General features: G+C 40.8%; 1 long non-coding RNA gene across 1 annotated transcript in view; it reads left to right on the top strand.

Annotated features, from left to right (window-relative positions):
• Nucleotides 1-4,001: 4,001 nt before the first annotated feature.
• Nucleotides 4,002-6,000, top strand: part of LOC146658350 (uncharacterized) — a 237,701-nt gene continuing 235,702 nt past the window's right edge. The window contains exon 1 of the long non-coding RNA XR_014913694.1: nucleotides 4,002-4,058. This is a non-coding gene — a long non-coding RNA (uncharacterized LOC146658350). The remainder of the gene's footprint in view (nucleotides 4,059-6,000) is intronic.

Below are 6,000 nucleotides of genomic sequence, written 5' to 3'. Positions count from 1 at the left end.
GTTCGTGTGTGTTCATGTGTGTTCGTGTTTGTTTGTGTGTGTGTTCGTGTGTGTTCATGTGTCTTCGTGTTTGTTTGTGTGTTTGTGTGTGTTCGTGTTTGTGTGTGTGTGTTCGTGTTTGTTTGTGTGTGTGTTCGTGTGTGTTCGTGTTTGTTTGTGTTTGTTTGTGTGTGTGTTCATGTGTGTTCGTGTTTGTTTGTGTGTGTGTGTGTGTGTGTGTTCGTTTGTGTGTTTGTGTGTGTTCGTGTTTGTTTGTGTGTGTGTTCATGTGTGTTCGTGTTTGTTTGTGTGTGTGTGTGTGTGTGTTCGTTTGTGTGTGTGTCTGTGTCTTCGTGTTTGTTTGTGTGTGTGTGTGCGTGTTCGTTTGTGTGTGTGTCTGTGTCTTCGTGTTTGTTTGTGTGTTTGTGTGTGTTCGTGTTTGTGTGTGTGTGTTCGTGTTCGTTTGTGTGTGTGTCTGTGTCTTCGTGTTTGTTTGTGTGTTTGTGTGTGAGTTTGTGTGTGTTCGTGTTTGTGTGCGTGTTCGTTTGTGTGTGTGTCTGTGTCTTCGTGTTTGTTTGTGTGTGTGTGTGTGCGTGTGTGTTCGTGTGTGTGTGTGTTTGTTTGTGTGTTCGTGTTTGTGTGTCTTACATGGAAATAAAATAAAGTCAGGGTGTGCTGACTTTATTTTATCGATCAGTGATAGCAGTCTTATCGTTCTACATATTACAAGCCTGGGTTTGATGTAGTTCACTCAGCACTTCATGCTGTTACAGTCGCTGAACAATAATGCGTTTGAGTGCTTTCTGACACTCTAAAATCACAGACTAAAATCACAGCTAGAAAATGAGCCTGGTAACCAGCAGCTCAAAAGAGGTCATCAATAAATACTGTAAGTATTCTCTAGTGATGCTTTATAAAACAGATAAAACATCCACTCTGTTACAATTTCTGGTACATTGGTAGACTTTTACAATTGAAACCATGATACTGGTGCCTACAGACAGCTATGAAAAATGAAGTGGCTTTAAATTAAGATTTACCAGAGCTTCACGAAGTTTTTCAGAGCCCAGAACTCATTTTAGTTCTTGCAAGAGTGCAAGACTGTAGCAATATGACATCCAATTTATGTGATATTGCTACTTTAATGAGAGGTTTTTAACTTAGCAGTATGGAAAGGATCAGGTGAAAATAACTGGTATAGAAAACAAATGGAGTTGATTGAGGGACGAGTGAAAGTGGGAGTCAGTGGGATGAGAAGCTAAAGATTGAGCCCAAAGAAACCTGAGGCACTGAGGATGAGACACTGCAGCAGCAGTAGTGAAAACTGTCCAAAGTTCTTGTATTTGCTCTAGAAGCTTCTGTTGATTATTCAGGGTTTTAGGTTTGTTTCTCCTTTATTTAACCGTGTATTGCCTTCTCTGTAGCTGCCACTTGTCTTTTGAGAACTTCTTTACAAGTTGATCCATTTCAAGTTGCCAAAGGGAACTCTGGATGTTTCCTCAGTGTCAGCGAGTCCTACATTTCTGCCCTGAGGCCGTCTGCTTTGACGGGCAGGCTCCACAGATCTGATAATCTCAGTGGGTTTTGTCCTGCTGAGTATTTCTATGTGGGGCTGCTCATGTAACCCTCACACTGACAAGTAGTGATGGGATTTCTGGCTCTTTTTAAAGAACCGGCTCTTTCGGCTCGGCTCACTAAAATGAGCTGGTTCTTGTTTTGTTGCTTTAATTAATTTATTATTAAAAACAATATAAAATTATGCACAAAAGGAATTACTAATGTACAAAAGTGGTTTTATTTATATATGTTTATATATAAATATATGCGGTGGCCCCTAGAGACAAAACACGTACATACTCCAAAACACATTTCTAGGGTTAACTAAACTTCAAAGCAGAGCTACTAGATCACTTAAATTACACAATTGAAAGCATGTGTGTATGGTTTGTGTATTTATACACAGGCACTCATATATATTCAAATAATTAAAAAAATGTTCATTTACCTGTTATTACCACACACCAGATCTGGTCGTTGGTACTTGTTGGCTTGTGTAGCCACGAGGTAACAAAAGCTCAACACTGCCCCCTAGCATCCTGGAGCACTTCTGTTGTGTTTTGTACGTGCTTCAGAGTTCGTACGTGTTTTGAAGTTTGCACGTGCTTTGTCTCTAGGGGCCACCGTAAATATACTTTTATTTATTCACTCCACATAAAATGTAATAAATAAATCATATAATAGAAAAAACAACTAGTCACAGTTCCACTTTTAACTATTTAAATTTTCAGCTTTTTCCTTTTAAACAAATTTAAAGTGAAACAACACAAAGCACTGCAAACCACAACACAATTAAATATAAATTAAAATATGAAAACAAAAAGAAGATGCACATTCTCTGTCATATGGACCTGTATGAATAAACTTTCTGAATCCTTTATCATCTGCAACTGAAAATAGTTGTGGATGATTACTATACCTTTCGATGTGATGTTGTTGTCCCTGGCTCTCTTTCTCTCTCTCTCCCTCCCGCTCTGTTCCTGTGCTACTGAGTGTAACTACCGCCCCTCCCCCCTCTTCCTAGCGTAAAGCACAAGGCTCGCACGCAGAGTGAAGCGGGAAAAAGTGCGAGAGAGAGAGGGTGAGAGAAAGAAAAAAAACAACCCACGGCTCGCGATAAGGAGCCGGCTCGCGTCGTTCATGTCAAAGATCCGGCTCTAAGAGCTGTTTCGTTCACGACTGACACATCACTACTGACATCACTGGGTTTCAACAGATACATGCAGACACATTTTTAGACTTCAGGTGGTTTTTGAAAAATGAATAATTTAATTATCACAAAGATGGCGTCTGTTATTCCAAGTGCAGTAAAAACAAATCAGCAAATAAGAATCTGAAAAATAATATGAATAAATGAAATGTGTCTCTCCCAGGAGCTGTCTTGAGTGATCTGTTGACTACTGACCTGACCTTATGAACATGGATCTGAGTTAGACACAGCCAATTTCAAAGATCACGACAGAATCGATTGGTTCAATTCTATTTAAGTGCCTGAGCAAAGGCCAGAGGTGAAAGGTCGACCAGACTGCCAGTGAGAAGTTTGGAAGTTCTTCAAACAAGTTACTGCTCACCGAGTGTATAATGACTGTGTAGATGATTCCTGGGCAGGAGGATGCCCCACCAAAATGTGACACACACACAGTGTGTGTGTGTGTGTGTGTGTGTGTGTGTGTGTGTGTGTGTGTGTGTGTGTGTGTGTGTAAAGCATTGATTTGTTACTGTGTTATTATCTGATAAACTACTGAAAGGTGCAGTAAAACTAAAACTGCCAGGGCGATGTTCATGCACGTTTGTGGACAGCTGGAACATAGCTGCTCGTTGTTATGCTCCACCTAGCACCAGCTTTACTTAAACATGAATAAACCACACCATACGTTATGCTCCACAGTTGATAATTAATAACTCTGTCAAAACATAGACATAAGTTAGAGATCAGAAAGGTAAAGCCAGATCAGAAGCTGCTTTCTGTTTAATGGCCACAGCTGTGGTCCTTCCAATACTTCCTGATTATGTAATGGCTCAATCATTGTATGTTTAATAAAACATAATTTTAGAAACCAAAGTTTTCTCAAGAGATGGAGTAGACCAAAATCAGAGCTCTTAGTAGTTTATTCTTTAGATCAGGGCCCTCAAACCCCTGGCCCCGGGGCCTCTTCTGGCCCGTGTCAGCCCTACTTATGACCCATAGGTTTATGTAAAAAATAGGATGCAATTTGGCCCTTGAAGTTACTTTTTCTGTTAGGGAGGATGTGTTTTTTGTTGAGTGCAACAGTTCTAATGTGCACATTTATGTCTGCATTTTGATTTTGTTAAATACAAACACAATGATAGCAGAAGTGCTGCCACGTGTGTGGACAGAAAGAGACCAGTGTGTTTATTTGGTCAACAAAAGGCTTCAGTTTGTTACGAGGGAGAAAAAAGATTTATAGAATAGAATAGAATAGAATTCAACTTTATTGTCATTGCACATGCACAGGTACAGGGCAACGAAATGCAGTTTGCATCCATCCAGAAGTGCTTTAGTGATATAGATATATTACAATATATATTAGCAATAATATAGATATGTGAGTATATTACAGAAATGGGTCTATTATGGTATGTTATAATGTACACGGTATGAAGTATGTTGTGAATATTCTATAACTATAAGTATGTACAGGCTGTAGTGAGTACAAGCTATGTACAGGATATGAACAGGATATAAATATGAAAAACTATACAGAATATGAAATAAATAACTTTACAGAATCTGAGATATACAGCTATACAGAAATGGGAACTATGCAAGTTGTAAACAGTTGTAGGATTAAAGATTATCGAATGTACAGAATGATTATTTACACAGAGCTATACAGTAGTGCAGTTAAGATAAGTGAGGGTGTAGATAGTTTCTACAGAGGCTATATAAAGTGCTGGTGGTTGTGAGTGGTGGTTCAGTCCATGTTATTATTGTGTTTGAGGGTACAGTTGTCCATTGTGGGTGTGTGTATGTTCAGTCCATGAGTTTAACGTGGGTCAGATGTCAGGAGGCAGAGTTCAGGAGTCTGACAGCTGTGGGGAAGAAGCTGTTCCGGTACCTGGTGGTCTTAGTCCGGAGGCTCCTGTGGCGCCTCCCAGAGGGCAGGAGGGTGAAGAGTCCATGTGATGGGTGACTGGGGTCTTTGATGATTTTCCCAGCCCTTTTCAGACACCGCTTCCTGTAGATGTCTTTTATGGCAGGAAGTGGTGCTCCGGCGATGCGCTGGGCAGTTTTCATGACCCTCTGCAACGCCTTCCGGTCCGAGGCAGAGCAGTTCCCGTACCAGACTGTTATACAGTTGGTCAGGATGCTCTCGATGGTGCAGCGATAGAAGTTCACCAGGATGTCTGAGGACAGGTGGTTCTTCCTCAGAGTCCTCAAGAAGAAGAGGCACTGGTGAGCCTTCTTGACCAGCTTGGAGCAGTTGGTCGTCCAGGTGAGATCCTCGGAGATGTGGACTCCCAGGAACTTGAAGCTGCTCACACGCTCCACAGCCGTCCCCTTAATGTGGATGGGTGGATGTGGGTCAGCATTCCTCCTGTAGTCCACGATGAGCTCCTTGGTCTTCTCGGTGTTAAGCAGCAGGTTGTTTGTGTCGCACCACTCAGCCAGACGATCCACCTCCTCCCTGTAGGCGGCCTCATCGTTGTCACTGATGAGGCCAATCACCGTGGTGTCATCTATGCTCATGTTTGCAGTTTTTCTCTTATTGTACAATATTTGAAATAAAAAACCTACTTTGTACTACTTGAGCCACTTGAGTATAAATATATATATATATATATATACATACATATATATATATGTATATATATATATATGTATATATATATATATGTATGTATATATATATATATGTATGTATATATATATATATATATATATATATATATATATATATATATATATATATATATATATATATACATACATATATATATATATATATATATGTATGTATATATATATATGTAGGTAGCATGGTGGCACGGTGGTTAGCACTGTTGCCGCACAGCAAGAAGGTCCTGAGTTAAATTCCAACATCAGGCCGGGGTCTTTCTGTGTGGAGTCTGCATGTTCTCCCCGTGTTTGCGTGGGTTCCCTCCGGGTACTCCGGCTTCCTCCCACCGTCCAAAGACATGCAGCTTGTGGGGATAGGTTAATTGGATAATCCAAATTGTCACTAGGTGTGAATGTGCGAGTGAATGTGAGTGTGAATGGTTGTCTGTCCCTGTGTGTTGGCCCTGCGACAGACTGGCAACCTGTCCAGGGTGTACCCCGCCTCTCGCCCTATGACAGCTGGGATAGGCTCCAGTGCCCCCCGCGACCCTGAAAAGGATAAGCGGAAGCGGATGGATGGATGGATGGATAGTTTGAATCTTTGAACTTTCTGCACATCAAGCAAAAATGTAATTATATGCAACAGGCTTTGACTTAAAGAA

The sequence above is a fragment of the Rhamphochromis longiceps genome, linkage group LG11 (genome assembly GCF_057381845.1).
Source record: "Rhamphochromis longiceps isolate RC_006_pf linkage group LG11, R_longiceps_female_GT1.1, whole genome shotgun sequence".
NCBI classification, from domain to species: domain Eukaryota; kingdom Metazoa; phylum Chordata; class Actinopteri; order Cichliformes; family Cichlidae; genus Rhamphochromis; species Rhamphochromis longiceps.
The sequence above is the reverse complement of the archived record's forward strand: the minus strand, read 5'-3'. Positions and strand labels throughout refer to the sequence as shown.